Source organism: Oncorhynchus clarkii, chromosome 18, assembly GCF_045791955.1.
Source record: "Oncorhynchus clarkii lewisi isolate Uvic-CL-2024 chromosome 18, UVic_Ocla_1.0, whole genome shotgun sequence".
NCBI lineage: Eukaryota > Metazoa > Chordata > Actinopteri > Salmoniformes > Salmonidae > Oncorhynchus > Oncorhynchus clarkii.
The window spans coordinates 26,979,564-26,999,043 of record NC_092164.1 but is presented as its reverse complement, the minus strand read 5'-3'; the positions used below and the strand labels follow the sequence as shown (position 1 = coordinate 26,999,043).

Sequence of the window (19,480 nt, the reverse complement as noted above, 5' to 3'; positions counted from 1 at the left end):
AAAACTGAGTTTAAATGTATTTGGCTAAGGTGTATTTTAACATCCAACTTCAACTGTATATAGACCTAATCCTAGACACTAGTCCATCTGCAACCTATAAGGACAGTATGCACTAGTGGTTTCAGTAGGAAAGACGGGGAGATGGTGTGGTTGGAGTTCTCCAGAACTATGCTGACCGACTCGTTGCACATTGCCCTCTCAGCCACCATAATTGCAACGTTCCTCAACGGATGATCAATACAGCACCAATTCGGTTTACTTAAACTTTCCTTCGTTCTGTCCTGTCTTCTCTTTGATGTGGCCAGTCAGAGACAGTCCGAGTCCCGGTGGCCCTAGTTCAATGGCCAAGTCTCCCTAATTAGCCCTCCTGAGGTTGGACACATACACACACAGGTTTGACGAACATCCCTGAGACCAAAGGGAATGGAAGGTTCTGAAAGTTCTGGCTCCCACATCCCTCCCCCTGGATAAGAGGAAAAATAAATATCTTTACCCTTTACTGTTCTTTCCACTGGTGCTCTGGGCTCCCTGGTGTCTGGGTGGCAAACGAGGGGAAATTAGCTTCTGATGACAACCTGGTTTCGATGCACACACACACACACACGTGCCTGCATAGACATGGTGCATTTGGGTGTACCTGACCTCAAAAGCCAGCTGAATCACCAATTCTCTAATCTTAGTATTTCTGCCTAAAGTGTATGCTTAATGGAGGAGTTTTAACCTCCCACATTATTCTGAAATGTTTGTATTCTGTTAAACAGTTGACTGAAGTAAAGAACCCTCTGCCCAGTTCCCACTAGGGTTAAATATTATCCCAGGATTTGACAATTGTTCCATCCCGAGAATAAATCACTTTTCTCCCAGATAACCTGGTATTTCCCGCCAAAACTGGAATTATCCTTCTATTGTAAAGCAAATGAATAGGCCGATGTCCAGATTTGATCAGAGCTTTGATCGAAATTAAAGCCTGGCGCTCCCTGAGCCTTATGAGCCCTACATTAGACATTTAATGAGGCCTTTAATGAGGCCAAGCCCAAATGATTGTGCCATTATCCAATACATATATTATATATGGCTACTGCACATTACACACAACAGGAAAAACATAAAAGCCCATAGATGGAGCAAGCTATATGTTCTCTTGGGTAAACATTTTTTATTAGGTCCAGGAGTCTCTCTCTATATATATATATATATATATATACAGTGCCTTGCGAAAGTATTCGGCCCCCTTAAACTTTGCGACCTTTTGCCACATTTCAGGCTTCAAACATAAGGATATAAAACTGTATTTTTTTTGTGAAGAATCAACAACAAGTGGGACACAATCATGAAGTGGAACGACATTTATTGGATATTTCAAACTTTTTTAACAAATCAAAAACTGAAAAATTGGGCGTGCAAAATTATTCAGCCCCTTTACTTTCAGTGCAGCAAACTCTCTCCAGAAGTTCAGTGAGGATCTCTGAATGATCCAATGTTGACCTAAATGACTGATGATAAATACAATCCACCTGTGTATAATCAAGTCTCGGTATAAATGCACCTGCACTGTGATAGTCTCAGAGGTCCGTTAAAAGCGCAGAGAGCATCATGAAGAACAAGGAACACACCAGGCAGGTCTGAGATACTGTTGTGAAGAAGTTTAAAGCCGGATTTGGATACAAAAAGATTTCCCAAGCTTTAAACATCCCAAGGAGCACTGTGCAAGCAATAATATTGAAATAATCTACCAAGACCTGGCCGTCCCTCTAAACTTTCAGCTCATACAAGGAGAAGACTGATCAGAGATGCAGCCAAGAGGCCCATGATAACTCTGGATGAACTGCAGAGATCTACAGCTGAGGTGGGAGACTCTGTCCATTGCACAAATCTGGCCTTTATGGAAGAGTGGCAAGAAGAAAGCCATTTCTTAAAGATATCCATAAAAAGTGTTGTTTAAAGTTTGCCACAAGCCACCTGGGAGACACACCAAACATGTGGAAGAAGGTGCTCTGGTCAGATGAAACCAAAATTGAACTTTTTGGCAACAATGCAAAACGTCATGTTTGGCGTAAAAGCAACACAGCTGAACACACCATCCCCACTGTCAAACATGGTGGTGGCAGCATCATGGTTTGGGCCTGCTTTTTTTCAGCAGGGACAGGGAAGATGGTTAAAATTGATGGGAAGATGGATGGAGCCAAATACAGGACCATTCTGGAAGAAAACCTGATGGAGTCTGCAAAAGACCTGAGACTGGGACGGAGATTTGTCTTCCAACAAGACAATGATCCAAAACATAAAGCAAAATCTACAATGGAATGGTTCAAAAATAAACATATCCAGGTGTTAGAATGGCCAAGTCAAAGTCCAGACCTGAATCCAATTGAGAATCTGTGGAAAGAACTGAAAACTGCTGTTCACAAATGCTCTCCATCCAACCTCACTGCGCTCGAGCTCTTTTGCAAGGAGGAATGGGAAAAAATTTCAGTCTCTCGATGTGCAAAACTGATAGAGACATACCCCAAGCGACTTACAGCTGTAATCGCAGCAAAAGGTGGCGCTACAAAGTATTAACATAAGGGAGCTGAATAATTTTGCACGCCCAATTTTTCAGTTTTTGATTTGTTAAAAAAGTTTGAAATATCCAATAAATGTCGTTCCACTTCATGATTGTGTCCCACTTGTTGTTGATTCTTCACAAAAAAATACAGTTTTATATCTTTATGTTTGAAGCCTGAAATGTGGCAAAAGGTCGCAAAATTCAAGGGGGCCGAATACTTTCGCAAGGCACTGTGTGTGTGTATATATATATATATATATATATATATATATATATATATATATATATATATATATATATATATATTGTGCCAATCTAGAACAGGATTATTTGTTGTGGATGCAATTTGAATGCAGTTGATGGAGAGAGAAAGACTGTGAGTGCTCACGCTTGCACTGATATTCAAGCTGCAATAAAAAAATATGTTTTTTGTAAATATCATCTTTACAATTAATAAATAAGGTGACCCCGAAAGCCATATAGAGATGGGTAAATCAGACACGCATTCTGTCTTTATATTACTGCATAGACCATGCTGCAGAAAATGCAGGCCTACCTGTCACAAAAAAAAGTAAGTTACCATGATGAGATTGTGAACTGCGCTCCATACTGAGATGGGCTGTCTGTCCCCACCCTGAGCGTTGTTGATTCATCATGCAGAGGCCATGGAGAAGCCAGATTTAGACATTGCATGTCATTTAACAGTTCCATTTCACACCATGTGTTCATATAAATAATTTATTATAATTTACCCGTACCTCGCAGTTATTTGTCCTGTGAAAAGGGAGTGGTTTTGGGTGGCAAATCCCGGTTAATCTCGGTAGCTGGGTTCTCGCCATTCAACCATAGTGCCCACTATCTTCTCTCTCTCCCCCTTGATACTTCAAAGTACTTTCAGTAGCAGTTCCTATAAGTGCACTGAATTGTTAGGAATTGAAAACTGGTTAAGGTATGGAGAAATGCTGGATGCAAGAGCAATATATTTAAGCGTTTTATTTATTTATTTATTTTTTACCCCTTTATCTCCCCAATTTCGTGGTATCCAATTGTCTTAGTAGCTACTATCTTGTCTCATCGCTACAACTCCCGTACGGACTCGGGAGAGACGAAGGTTGAAAGTCATGCGTCCTCCAATACACAACCCAACCAAGCCGCACTGCTTCTTACCACAGTGCGCATCCAACCCGGAAGCCAGCCACACCAATGTGCCAAAGGAAACACCGTGCACCTGACAATCTTGGTTAGCGCACACTGCGCCCGGCCCGCCACAGGGGTTACTGGTGCGTGATGAGACAAGGACATCCCTACCGGCCAATCCCTCCCTAACCCGGACGACACTCGGCCAAATGTGCGTCGCCCGGTTGTGTTTCAGGAGGCTGAAGAAATTTGGCTTGTCACCAAAAGCACTCACAAACTTCTACAGATGCACAATCGAGAGCATCCTGTCGGGCTGTATCACCGCCTGGTATGGCAACTGCTCCGCCCACAACCGTAAGGCTCTCCAGAGAGTAGTGAGGTCTGCACAACGCATCATCGGGGGCAAATTACCTGCCATCCAGGACACCTACACCACCCGATGTCACAGAAAGGCCATAAAGATCATCAAGGACAACAACCACCCTAGCCACTGCCTGTTCACCCCGCTATCATCCAGAAGGCGAGGTCAATATGGGTGCATCAAAGCAGGGGCCGAGAGACTGAAAAACAGCTTCTATCTCAAGGCCATCAGACTGTTAAACAGCCACCGCTAACATTGAGTGGCTGCTGCCAACACACTGACTCAACTCCAGCCACTTTAATAATGGGAATTGATGGAAATTGATGTAAAATATATCACTAGCCACTTTAAACAATGCTACTTAATATAATGTTTACATACCCTACATTATTCATCGTATATGTATTTACTGTACTCTATATCATCTACTGCATCTTTATGTGGTCAGTGGTCAGAGCGTTGGACAGGCAGTTAACCCACTGTTCCTAGGCCGTCATTGAAAATAAGAATTTGTTCTTAACTGACTTGCCTAGTTAAATAAAGGTAAAAAAAAAAAAATGTAAATAAAAATGTAATACATGTATCACTAGCCACTTTAAACCACAGCACTTTGTTTACATACCCTACATTACTCATCTCATATGTATATACTGTACTCGATACCATCTACTGCACCTTGCCTATGCCGTTCTGTACCATCACTCATTCATATCTTTATGTACATATTCTTTATCCCTTTACACTTGTGTGTATAAGGTGGTAGTTTTGGAATTGTTAGGTTAGATTGTCGGAATTGTCGGAGCATTGTCGGAACTAGAAGCACAAGCATTTCGCTACACTCGCATTAACATCTGCTAACCATGTGTATGTGACAAATACATTTGATTTGATTTGTACTCGGTAGGCCAAGCTTTGAAAAACTACAAACCTCAATGTCCCACTTCCTGGTTGGATTTTTCTCAGGTTTTCGCCTGCCATATGAGTTCTGTTATACTCAAACATCATTCAAACATTTTAGAAACTTCAGAGTGTTTTCTATCCAATACTAGTAATAATATGCATATATTAGCATCTGGGATAGAGTAGAAGGCAGTTCAATCTGGGCATGCTATTCATCCAAAAGTGAAAATGCTGCCCCCTATCCCAAAAAGGTTAACAGAATGAATGGGGAGTCATTTAGTAGGTATGTGCTGAACCTTCACATGGACTGTGTCTAAAATGGCATCACCCTAGTCCCTAAAATAAGTGCTCTTCATAATGCAGGGCTGCTCAACCCTGGAGAGCTACCCTCATGTAGGTTTTCGCTCTATCCCCAGTTGCAACTAACATGAGCTTATCAACCAGTTAATTGTTAGAATCAGGTGTCCGAGATTAGGTTAGAGCAATAATTAGAATAATTAGATTATTATTTTTTTCATTACGAGAGACGACATGCATGCTCAATCAAGATGGCAGCCCTAATGATGGTCCGAAGACCGCATGAATGAGTTTTTGAAAATGTCTTTATTTCTCTGCCCTGAATGTCCCTGCTCAGCTGCTGTAGCTACTGGGGTAGAAGGGGGATGGATGGAGGGGGGGGAGTTGAGTTGGTGATGGATGAAAGGATTGGTCCATATTTTAAACAGTGAAGTCCTCAATTTCAAAACAAATGACATCAACCATGCTACGTGAAGACCAAGGGTTAGTCTTCACGTATTCTTTTAGGACCGTGTTCTAATTTGGCCCTATTGTAAATTGCGCATTTAAATCAATGGAAGAATTAGGCGAGAACTCGAGTTATGCGCCTAAATTTCAAGTTGGTATTAGTCCCTGAGTGGCGGTAGCTGCAGGGTATTGCGTTGTGTGTGTGTGTGTGTGTGTGTGTGTGTCTGTTTTTGATTGTGTGGCAGGTGAGGGACTGCAGCTCTGTCTGTCAGTCTGTTCCTCTGTGTATTCGGCTGGGTTGGGTAGAGAGAAGACTCTGCATATCAATGGATGTCTGCCTCAGTCTGTCCCCATTGACAGGAGGTAGGACGATTTAGAGCAACGCATACACATCCTCTTGTCAGCGCACCACCAGAGCACCAGCCAGGCCTGCTAATTAAGGCCATGGTCATTAAAGGAACTTCTAGCATTTATGCCTGTGCTGGTTCCCCTCTAATGAAGCTCTCACTCCTGCCCCAGAATCAATACCTGCCTTGGGTCACATCATTAGTATGAGTGGGAGAGGTTGGGAGTCTAGTTTGTTTGTGGGTATGTGTGTGGGTGTGTATGCATAAATTTGTATATTTGTTTGTGTGTGTGGGTTACCAAACTTGGTGAACTCCTGCTCTTTCTCTCGCTCGCTCTCTCTCATCTTATATTGGTCTGTCGTCTCTTTCCGTGTAATGCAGAGTGCATTCTACATAAATGGTTCCTGTGTTGTATGGTTCCTGTGTCTTCCTGTGATTTTATTGGAGCTCTCTCTCTCTCTCTCTCTCTCTCTCTCTCTCTCTCTCTCTCTCTCTCTCTCTTTATATTTCTCTTGCTCTCAGTGAGCGTGACCAGAAGCTCAGGAGAGAGCTCCAGCAGGCCCGTGCTGCGCCCGCTTACGAAGAGCTAGGGGTCAGCCGCCGCAGAGCCCTCGACTACGACCCACCACGAGTGAGTGTGGGGGCGTGCGTATGCACGCGCATGTGTGCTCGGGCACATTATGCATCTGTGTGGGTGCTTGAATGTATGAGTGTGGACATTAATGTGTGTGTGTCCTCACTTGGAGTCCTCTGGCTCGCTCCTGCTGTGCCTACGCAGATCACAGCGACTAGATTAACCACCACAAGTGGTTTACGCGCATCATCTCAGCAGAACATGGAGATTAACTCCATGATAATCCATACTTCGAGTCCCTGCCCACTGCCTAGAGATATCAAGTGTCTATCTGCTCGCTTCCCAAATGGCACTCTATTCCTTAGAAAGTGCTCTTCTTTGGACCAGAGCCCGAGCTTGGGTGCCATTTGGGACAAACACACCCTGGCTCTGAGAGAAAGGAGGTCCTAAGCACTCTATATACTGAGGGTACAAAACATGTCTCTTTCCATGACAAAGACTGACCAGGTGAATCCAGGTGAAAGCTATGATCCCTTGTTGATGTCAACTGTAGATGTGGCTAGTATGTGTTAAAGACAGGTTTAAGCCTTGAGACAATTGAGACATGGATTGTGTATGTGTGCCATTCAGAGGGTGAGTGGGCAAGACAAAATATTTAAGTGCCTTTGAACGGGGTATGGTAATAGGTGCCAGGCGCACCGGTTTGAGGGTGTGAAGAACTGCAATGCTGCTGGGTTTTTCACGCTCAATCGTTTCTCCTGTGAATCAAAATGGTCCACCACCCTAGGGACATCCAGCCAACTTGACACAACTGTGGGAAGTGTTGGAGTGAACATGGACCACCATCCCTGTGGAACGATTTCAACACATTGTAGGGTCCAAGCAGTGAAAGAATTGAGGCTGTTCTGAGGGCAAAAAGGGGGTGCATCGATCCATTTTTTTTTTCTTAGAGCCTGCCTGGCTGTTTTATTTGTAGCTCTCTCTTGTTAGGATTAAGTGTTCTACAGTCGCCTCTTTCTCTCTCTATTTCTCTCTCTTTAAGCAAATAACCAGTAAGGTGGTGACATTTTCATATGATCTTTTTAGCGCTACTGCTCAGCCCGAAACAAACAACTCTCTTGCTCACTTCTGGCTGCGCGTGTGGAACCGTCTTATGACGTTATCCAACGTTATCCAAACACTGAGACAATTAGACCATCCTCGTGCTCCCCGGTTCTGTTTGATCCGTCAAAGCACATTATTCACACGCTGAAACAGCCTAACGATGCCTCTTGGAATCGGTTGTTGTGTGTTCCTTGTTCAAACACAATTAGGAGGCAGTGAGTGTAAGGCGACTCGCCATCCTCTCATTGTTAGTTGCTGTGGAAACACACACCACGTCAAACAGCACAGCTGTAGGTGCTTCCCCTGAGGCAGCTGCTTATGGAACATTATCATTTAAACAGAGACTCCAATGAAATCCCAGGCAGAGACCGAAAGCATATTGAGACCTTATAGAATCATGTAAAACCTATTTACTGTTTAGTATATGTAGAATGTGTGAGGTAAACCTGGAGAACAAAATTGAAATACTGTAAGTTAAATGGGAAGAGACAGCAGACCAATCGTCACAATATATACACAGAGAGAGAGAGTAAATCAAAATGTTTCAACGTTTCATTCACTCTGGCAATTGTTGCGCCCGTGTCTCCCTGCGTAGCCTATATTGTGCCCTCCTTTCAGCTGACTGTCTTTGCTCTTTTCAGCAGCCTAGTTTGGTAGCCTTGAATGTTTTAAGATTTAATGACACTTGAGTATTGCGCTCCTCATACGAGGTCACACAAGGCCCATTCTTCTGTTGTGCCTCGCTGGGGAAAATGTTTCATTGAAAATAATATAGCGGAGCGTGTAGCAGTTCTCCATCTTTAAATATATATATATATACACAGTGGGGTAAAAAAGTATTTAATCAGCCACCAATTGTGCAAGTTCTCCCACTTAAAAAGATGAGAGAGGCCTGTAATTTTCATCATAGGTACACTTCAACTATGACAGACAAAATGAGGGAAAAAAAATCCAGAAAATCACATTGTAGGATTTGTAATGAATTTATTTGCAAATGATGGTGGAAAATAAGCATTTGGTCAATAACAAAAGTTTATCTCAATACTTTGTTATATACCCTTTGTTGGCAATGACAGAGGTCAAACGTTTTCTGTAAGTCTTCACAAGGTTTTCACACACTGTTGCTGGTACTTTGGCCCATTCCTCCATGCAGATCTCCTCTAGAGCATTGATGTTTTGGGGCTGTTGCTGGGCAACACGGACTTTCAACTCCCTCCAAAGATTTTCTATGGGGTTGAGATCTGGAGACTGGCTAGGCCACTCCAGGACCTTGAAATGCTTCTTACGAAGCCACTCCTTCGTTGCCTGGGCAATGTGTTTGGGATCATTGTCATGCTGAAAGACCCAGCCACGTTTCATCTTCAATGCCCTTGCTGATGGAAGGAGGTTTTCACTCAAAATCTCACGATACATGGCCCCATTCATTCTTTCCTTTACACAGATCAGTCGTCCTGGTCCCTTTGCAGAAAAACAGCCCCAAAGCATGATGTTTCCACCCCCATCCTTCACAGTAGGTATGGTGTTCTTTGGATGCAACTCAGCATTCTTTGTCCTCCAAACATGACGAGTTGAGTTTTTACCAAAAAGTTATATTTTGGTTTCATCTGACCATATGCCATTCTCCCAATCTTCTTCTGGATCATCCAAATGCTCTCTAGCAAACTTCAGACGGGCCTGGACACGTTCCTTGTTCTTCATGATGCTCTCTGCGCTTTTGACGGACCTCTGAGACTATCACAGTGCAGGTGCATTTATACGGAGACTTGATTACACACAGGTGGATTGTATTTATCATCATTAGTCATTTAGGTCAACATTGGATCATTCAGAGATCCTCACTGAACTTCTGGAGAGAGTTTGCTGCACTGAAAGTAAAGGGACTGAATAATTTTGCACGCCCAATTTTTCAGTTTTTGATTTGTTAAAAAAGTTTGAAATATCCAATAAATGTCGTTCCACTTCATGATTGTGTCCCACTTGTTGTTGATTCTTCACAAAAAAATACAGTTTTATATCTTTATGTTTGAAGCCTGAAATGTGGCAAAAGGTCGCAAAGTTCAAGGGGGCCGAATACTTTTGCAAGGCACTGTACATTAAGGGAATTTAACCAACAAGATGTTGTACCCCCTCCATCTCTATGAATATAGGTGTGTGTGTGTGTGATCCTTTTCTCCTCTTTTCTTGTCTGTGACTCCTGTATGCTCTCTCGTGTTCCCTCTCCTTTTCATCACGTTCCCCTTTCTCTCTACATTTATCTTGACCAGTCAGTCTCGGTACACTCAGTACAGACGTCGGTCTCGGTACACTCGGTACAGACGTCGGTCTCGGTACACTCGGTACAGACGTCGGTCTCGGTACACTCGGTACAGACGTCGGTCTCGGTACACTCGGTACAGACGTCGGTCTCGGTACACTCGGTACAGACGTCGGTCTCGGTACACTCGGTACAGACGTCGGTCTCGGTACACTCGGTACAGACGTCGGTCTCGGTACACTCGGCACATACGTCGGTCTCGGTACACTCGGCACAGACGTCGGTCTCGGTACTCTCGGCACAGACGTTGGTCTCGGTACTCTCGGCACAGACGTCGGTCTCGGTACACTCGGCACAGACGTCGGTCTCGGTACACTCGGAACAGACGTCGGTCTCGGTACACTCGGAACAGACGTCGGTCTCGGTACACTCGGAACAGACGTCGGTCTCGGTACACTCGGAGCAGACGCCGGTCTTGGTACACTCGGTGCAGACGCCGGTCTTGGTACACTCGGTGCAGACGCCGGTCTCAGTACACTCCCACATACAGTTGAAGTCGGACGTTTACATACTTAGCTTGGAGTCATTAAAACTTGTTTTTCAACAACCCCACAGATTTCTTGTTAACAAACTATCGTTTTGGCAATTCGGTTAGGACGTCTACTTTGTGCATGACACAAGTAATTTTTCCAAAAATTGTTTACAGACAGATTATTTCACTTATAATTCACCTTATCACAATTCCGGTGCGTCAGAAGTTTACATACACTAAGTTGACTGTGCCTTTAAACAGCTTGAAAAATTCCAGAAAATATGTTATGGCTTTAGAAGCTTCTGATGAGGCTAATTGACACCATTTGAGTCAGTTGGAGGTGTACCTGTGGATGTATTTCAAGGCCTACCTTCAAACTCAGTGCATCTTTGCTTGACATCATGGGAAAATCAAAAGAAATCAGCCAAGACCTCAGAAAAAATTTTAGACCTCTAGTCTGGTTCATCCTTGGGAGCAATTTCCAAATTCCTGAAGGTACAACGTTCATCTGTACAGACAATAATACGCCATGGGACTGCGCAGCCATCAGACCGCGCAGGAAGGAGACACATTCTGTCTCCTAGAGATTAATGTACTTTGGTGTGAAAAGTGCAAATCAATCCCAGAACAACAGCAAAGGACCTTGTGAAGATGCTGGAGGAAACATGTACAAAAGTATCTATATCCACAGTAAAATGAGTCCTATATTGACATAACCTGAAAGGCCGCTCAGCAAGGAAGAAGGCACTGCTCCAAAACCGCCATAAACAACCCAGACTGCGGTTTGCAACTGCACATCAGGACAAAGATCGTTCTTTTTGGAGAAATGTCCTCTGGTCTGATGAAACAAAAATAGAACTGTTTGGCCATAATGACCATCTTTATGTTTGGAGGAAAAAGGGGGAATCTTGCAAGCCGTAGAACACTATCCCAACCGTGATGCATGCGGGTGGCAGCATCATGTTGTGGGGGTACTTGGCTGCAGAAGGGACTGGTGCACTTCACAAAATAGATGGCATCATGAGGTAGGAAAATGATGTGGATATATTGAAGCAACATTTCAACACATCAGTCAGGAAGTTCAAGCTTGGTCGCAAATGGGTCTTCCAAATGGACAATGACCCCAAGCATACTTCCAAAGTTGTGGCAAAATGGCTTAAGGACAACAAAGTCAAGGTATTGGAGTGGCCATCACAAAGCCCTGACCTAAATCCTATAAAACATTTGTGGGCAGAACTGAAAAAGTGTGTGAGAGGAGGCCTGCAAGGTGGCCTACAAACCTGACTCAGTTACACCAGCTGTCAGGAGGAATGGGCCAAGATTCACCCAACTTATTGTGGGAAGCTTGTGGAAGGCTACCTGAACTGTTTGACCCAAGTTAAACAATTTAAAGGCAATGCTACCAAATACAAATTGAGTGTATATTAACTTCTGACCCACTGGGAATGTGATGAAATAAATAAAAGCTGAAATAAATCATTCTCTGTACTATAATTCTGACATTTCACATTCTTAAAATAAAGTGCTGATCCTAACTGACCTAAAACAGGGAATTCTTACTAGGATTAAATTGTGAAAAACTGAGTTTAAATGTATGTATACTTCCGACTTCAGCTGTACCATCTGCCCAAGTACAGGGGCTACGTCCCAAATAACACCCTATTCTCAAAATAGCTCACTACTTTTGACCAGGCCCCTATGGGGAAAGAGGATACCTAGTCAGTTGTAAAACTAATTGCATTCTACCGAAATGTGGCTTCCGCATTTAACGCAACCCTTCTGAATCAGAGAGGTGCGGGGAACTGCCTTAATCGAAGTTCACACCATCAGTGCCCGGGGAGCACTTGTTTTTATGGGTTAACTGCCTTGCTTAAGGGTAGTGCATTATATAGGGAATACTGTGCCATTTGGGACAATGCTCTAGAGCTTTTTATCCTTTCGAGGCATGATAATGATTGTGTATATGATGTCATGTCGCCTCTTGGGCCTCCGTGTACAGACTGGCCAGTTTCTGGTATTTTTAGATGTGGCTGTCTATTCGCCTGCCACAGTAGCTGGCAGTGATGTCCCCTACCCAGTAAGCCACATGCATCTGGCAGCCATTTTGGAGCTCCACTCTACCACAAGCATGTGGTATAGGCAAGGGAAGGGTGTGTCCAAAATTAGTCCTGGTTAAAAGGAGTGCACTATTTGGGGACTAGGGAGGCAGCCATACTTGGTCAAATCCAGACATATTTGGTATTCGGGGAATGTCTAACCGACTGAAAAACACCCAACTAAATGAAATAAAATTAAGTGTTTTACAAGTCCTTTTCTGAAACGTCCATGTACCGAAGATTGCGATTTACAGCGGAAAATGGTCTTGACCATGGAAGATGGATAGAAGACACATTGGCTTTGGTCAAAAGCAGAGCACCATATAGGGAATAAGGTGCCATTTAGGATACAACCATAATTGAAGTCATGAAGGGAGGAAAAATGAAGGCTTGAGGAAGTGAACTGGCTACAAGAGACTGTAACTTGGATATCAGGGAGGGCGCTGGCGGGGCCGATAGCACAGGAGGGATATAATCAACACCTTATCTCCAACGCATTACCCTGGGAATCACACACACACACAGGGGCAGTGTGAGTGGCACATTAATGAACACAAGTCACAGACAAGCACACGCGCACACACTCTATCAAATACACACCAACTCTATCGCACAAATACACATACTACCCACACTCCACCCTCCCACACACTCCACAAAAGATAGGACCCGTTTCCTCCGGAGCAGTCCCCCCCTTCCTCCCTCTGTTGTCGGGTGGACATCGATCACGTTGATGATGTTTTAATGTCAGCTCTTGGGGGCAGATGATGTGAGCTGTGGCGGGCGGGCGTCGCTTCATAAACACCCTCCACATCATTAAGTAAACAAAAACCACCGCTGTCACAGTGATGGATGGCTAGCGTGCCTCTCGTCTGATAGTGATGGTCTACTCTACCCCCAGGAGCGCTGTGGGAGTGTGGGACGCCCAGGGGGCAAGAGAACCCCTAGAGCCACGCAGATGCCCAGGCATAACCATAATTGTGTGTGGTGGGTGTGTAGAGCCTAGTCTTTTGAGCATGATGTTCCCTTTAGATGAGGGGTGGACGGGGCAACTCAGGGCCACGGTAACGGCAGGCTTTTGTTCAGGCCTAAGCACTAACAACTCAAACAGTGACTCGATCGTGTGCCCATTCAATTTAGACCCCAATAAGTTTGAATAGAAATGTTATTAGAGCTGAGCTGGAGCGAAAGCCGACTCTACGGCCCTCCAGGACCGGAGATACCCGCCCATCCCCTACTGGAGTCTAGATTATCCTTGCTAGCAATAGTCGGACCATTATTTATTATCTAGTATATCAAAGCCTCATAGGAGGGAGCTAATGCTGTACTACAGAGAAGTGACCTGTGTTGTGTTTAGATCAGTGACTGATCTACCACTGACCAGAGATCAGTCTTGTTTGGGCCTGACAGCCCAGCAGCACCAACACAAAAGGGGTAATGGATGATCTGGTGTGCTTCTCCTGATGTGTGTGTGTGTGTGTGTGCTTACTGTGGGGGGTTGCTTACATACTGTAGCACAGTGGGTAGCCTACCGCAGAATTATGTTGTGGACTGGAGGGGAGGAGGCTGAGAGGGAGGGGGTAGAGTGATGGGAAGCAGAGAGGGGGGAGAGAGATGAAAAGAAAGGCTGCTTTGTGGAGAAACTGGTGAAGAACAGGAAGGTGTAGCGAGAGGGAGAAAAGGGAGGTTTATCACCAGAGAGTAGAAGTGAGAAAAGGGAGGTTTATTAACAGTGAGAGAAAAGGTAGAAGAGTCACTCCATGTCATTTCAGCAAGCCATGACACCCACCATCTCAGATTATGAAATAATCATTTCTGTAGTTAGACACAGGTGAGATTAGCATTCCTGAAACATATTTTTGGGGGGATCTCAGAGAAAAAAACCTTATTGATTGCACTAATATTGTCCCTTATAAATTACAGTGGGGCAAAAAAGTATTTAGTCAACCACCAATTGTGCAAGTTCTCCCACTTAAAAAGACGAGAGAGGCCTGTAATTTTCATCATAGGTACACTTCAACTGTGACAGACAAAATGAAAAAAATACAGAAAATCACATTGTAGGATTTTTAATGAATTTATTTGCAAATTATGGTGGAAAATAAACTTTTGTTATTGACCAAATACTTATCTCAATACTTTGTTATATACCTTTTGTTGGCAATGACATAGGTCAAACGTTTTCTGTAAGTCTTCACAAGGTTTTCACACACTGTTGCTGGTATTTTGGCCCATTCCTCCATGCAGATCTCCTCTAGAGCATTGATGTTTTGGGGCTGTTGCTGGGCAACACGGACTTTCAACTCCCTCCAAAGATTTTCTATAGGGTTGAGATCTGGAGACTGGCTAGGCTACTCCAGGACCTTGAAATGCTTCTTACGAAGCCACTCCTTCGTTGCCCGGGCGGTGTGTTTGGGATCATTGTCATGCTGAAAGACCCAGCCACATTTCATCTTCAATGCCCTTACTGATGGAAGGAGGTTTTCACTCAAAATCTCACGATTACATGGCCCCATTCATTCTTTCCTTTACACGGATCAGTCGTCCTGGTCCCTTTGCAGAAAAACAGCCCCAAAGCATGATGTTTCCACCCCCATGCTTCACAGTAGGTATGGTCTTCTTTGGATGCAACTCAGCATTCTTTGTCCTCCAAACATGACGAGTTGAGTTTTTACCAAAAAGTTATATTTTGGTTTCATCTGACCATATGCCATTCTCCCAATCTTCTTCTGGATCATCCAAATGCTCTCTAGCAAACTTCAGACGGGTCTGGACATGTACTGGATTAAGCAGGGGGACACGTCTGGCACTGCAGGATTTGAGTCCCTGGCGGCGTAGTGTGTTACTGATGGTAGGCTTTGTTACTTTGGTCCCAGCTCTCTGCAGGTCATTCACTAGGTCCCCCCGTGTGGTTCTGGGATTTTTGCTCACCGTTCTTGTGATCATTTTGACCCCACGGGGTGAGATCTTACGTGGAGCCCCAGATCGAGGGAGATTATCAGTGGTCTTGTATGTCTTCCATTTCCTAATAATTCCTCCCACAGTGTATTTCTTCATTTTAATTCTGGTGTCCTTTGACAGCTCTTTGGTCTTGGCCATAGTGGAGTGTGACTGTTTGAGGTTGTGGACAGGTGTCTTTTATACTGATAACAAGTTCAAACAGGTGCCATTAATACAGGTAACGAGTGGAGGACAGAGGAGCCTCTTAAAGAAGAAGTTACAGGTCTGTGAGAGCCAGAAATCTTGCTTGTTTGTAGGTGAATTCATTAAAAATCCTACAATGTGATTTTCAGATTTTTTTTCTAGTTTTGTCTGTCATATTTGAAGTGTACCTATGATGAAAATTACAGACCTCTCTCATCTTTTTAAGTGGGAGAACTTGCACAATTGGTGGCTGACTAAATACTTTTTTGCCCCACTGTATAGGATTCAGATAATATTCAATAAATAAACCCAACATCTGATTTGGACCAAACTTTCAGGAATGTTAATCTTGTCTGTTCTGAAATAGTTTCTGTAGTTAGTAACAATCTGAAATGATGGGTTTCGAAATCCTCTTTTGCTTTTTTTTTTTTTGTTTTGAGGTGGATTGGCCCAGAAGGGAGAAAAGGGAGGTTTATCAAGAGAGGGAGAATGTAGAAGTTAGTAGATTTCTGTAAAATATTCATCCTTAATTTCAATACCGGAAATAATTCATATTTATTTTGAGTCCTTGGAAAAACTGCCAAACTCGGAAGTGCATATATAAAGTATCAAGATATAGCTACTATGCAAGGGATCTCCCAAAAAAAGAATGACTCTCAGGACGCACACCAAGTAGGCGATAGCATTGTCGAATCGCACAAATTTTCGAATCATACAAACGACAGTCAAACAAAAGTAAAATGACCATAGATGCTAAAATTGCTATATAAATTCATTCATCGAATGGCAGAAGTTCTCTGATATTTGGCAACATTTTGTTGATGATTATACAGATCGCAGATCAGCTCGTGAAAAATGGGGAGTTGAAGAGTGGAAATAGTTTATATGTCAAGATCTATTAACGGGGACCCAACTCTGTTTAAGAAAATATCCATATCTACTCTCCTACCGTTGATTACACATTCTCTACCGATGCTCTCATATGGGCAGCAAGTACGAGACAGCACAGAGAAGCTGGGGGAAATGTTATAGCGTTATTTTGACATGCGTAGGAATTTTTAATGCGAAACAGGAGTTAGGATTTTGGGTGTCAGTGGGATTTGGACTGGATAGGAAAATAGCCAAGGCTCTATATAAGCCTACTATGTTTGTGCAGCAATGGATCAATTAACCAAATATACAGACAGACTCCGCTCACAAAATCACATTGAGTGGCTAAGTGAATATTTTATAATAAAAATGTAATTATTTATGACAATATACACACTTTTTTGGACAATACCATACTTCGATAGCCTAGTTTTTGTGATGGGTCGTTCATGAACCGAATCGCATCAGTGAAAGAACTGTTAATTTGCCTCCCTGATTTGCATACTGTTACTACTGCTTTTTGAGCTCAAAACAATGTTTTTCTGCAGATAATTTACAAAATAATTATCTAAAGAGGGTTAATCCTCACTGCAGAAACAAATAGTGGGGGTAACATATGGAATTGTTTTAAGGTGGTCATACCAAGGATAATTTTGATATTTGAATTTTAGCACCCCTTATAAAAAAATATATATATATTTGATGAAACATTGAATTTGGCCTTACTGCTATTAGCCCATAGAAATGCATTGAATACCAGATTCATACATGGATAAACATAGTCAAAAGAACATCTAAAGAACATTTGTTTTGAAGTGTCTGTCCTATATCTGAGAGGTATATGAGAAGATCAGGAAGCTGTCAGAACAGCCTAAATTCGTGAGGGCATGGACTCTACGAGGTGTCAACCGTTCCACACGGATGCTGGCCCATGTTGACTACAATGCTTCACATAGTTGTGTCAAGTTGGCTGGATGTCCTTTGGGTGGTGGACAGCTTGATACACATGGGAAACTGTTGAGCGTGACAAAACCAGCAGCGTTGCAGTTCTTCACACAAACCGGTGTGCTTGGCACCTACTACCATGCCCTATTCAAAGGCACTTCAATATTTTGTCTTGCCCATTGGCCCTCTGAATGGCACACATACACAATCCATGTCTCAGTTGTCTCAAGGCTTAAAAATCCTTCTTTAACCAGTCTCCTCCCCTTATTGGATTTCTCAATAAGGGATCATAGCTTTCACCTGGATTCACCTAGTCAGTTTGTCATGGAAAGAGCAGGTGGTCTTAATGGTGGTCTTTTTAACTGATACCAGGCTACCTTCAGGCGAGTCTTTTTGAGGCTGGTGGGCGTCCTAGTTGCAAAACTGCAAACTCTGCCCATCTGGCTCTCTAGGCAGGCTAAGGCAAATGCTACAATTATTTCAACCCAGGTCTGTTCTCTCCCGTCTCTCGTTCTCTCCCTTCTAAGCTCTTCTCATGTCAGCGTGTCTATTGGACACTTTGGTATAACTGACTGCCCAATATAACTGATCATAGTCTCCCTCCCTTTCCTAACTATGCCAGTCGCTCAGTTATTCCTGGAGTATGAAACAAAGACTAACTTCTAACAGACCCATATAATTACATAAGCTGCAGTATAATTGAGAAGTTCAGCCCAGCCCAAATCAAAGGTGGGGACTAACACTAGCCTTTAATCACAGTAGCTATAGGCTGTAACTGAAGCCGGCCGTGGCAGTGGCCCTCGCTCCAGCCCTGTAAGGTGTGTGTGCGTGGACTGTGGGTAAGTTGTTATGGGGCAGGGTGGGTCGGGAGGCTTTGGCTTGGCCCCTTGAAGAGCACTGAACTCGTAACTGCCTTTGGTCTGCACATATTTGAGGTTCGGTGCCCTTGGATGGTGTGTGCCTGTGTGTGAATTTGTATCTGGTGGGGTTCTAAAAAGAAAAAAACGTATCACCACACAAACACACCTAGGTCATCCTAGTGCGCGTTTGTGTGCGTTTGTGTGTGTACGTATGCGCGTGTGTGTGTGTGCACGTGTGTTTATCTAAGGCTTAGCTGAGATTGGACTGAACGAGAATGACACAAAGGAATTTAGACAGAGAGCTAGAGAGGTGAGAGAGAGAAAGAGATGCTTGCTTTCCGTAATGACAGAGGTAAACTATATATATTTAAAAATGTGGACATCCCTTCAAATTAGTGGATTCGGCTATTTCAGCCACACCCGTTGGTGACAGCTGTATCACATTGAGCACACAGACATGCAATCTGCATAGACGAACATTGGCAGTAGAATGGCCATACTGAAAAGCTCATTGTCTTTCAATGTGGCACTGTCATCAGATGCCACCATTCAAATAAGTCAGTTTGTCACATTTCTCCCATGCTAGAGCTGCCACGGTCAAATGTAAGTGCTGTTATTGTAAGGTGGAAATGTCTAGGAGCAACAACGGCTCAGCCGCAAAGTGGTAGGCACACAAGCTCACAGAATGGGACCACAGAGTGCTGAAGTGCTCTGCACGTAAAAATCGTCTGTCCTCGGTTGCAACGCTCACTACCGAGTGCCCATCCAAACTGCCTCTGGAAGCAACGTCAGCTCAAGAACTGTTTGTCGGGAACTTTATGAAATGGGTTTCCATGGCCGAGCAGTCTCATACAAGCATAAGATCACCATGCACAATGCCAAGCGTCGGCTGGAATAGTGTTAAACTCGCTGACATTGGACTCTGGAGCAGTGGAGCGTGTTCTCTAGCGTGATGGATCACGCTTCACCTTCTGGCCGATGCCAGGAAAACACTATCTGCCCCAAGGCATACTGCCAACTGTGAAGTTTTGTGGAGGAGAAATAATGGTCTGGGTTGTTTTTCATGG

General features: G+C 43.6%; 1 pseudogene; it reads left to right on the top strand.

Moving 5' to 3' along the window:
• Positions 1-19,480, top strand: part of LOC139372283 (partitioning defective 3 homolog B-like) — a 201,501-nt pseudogene that overhangs the window by 165,671 nt on the left and 16,350 nt on the right.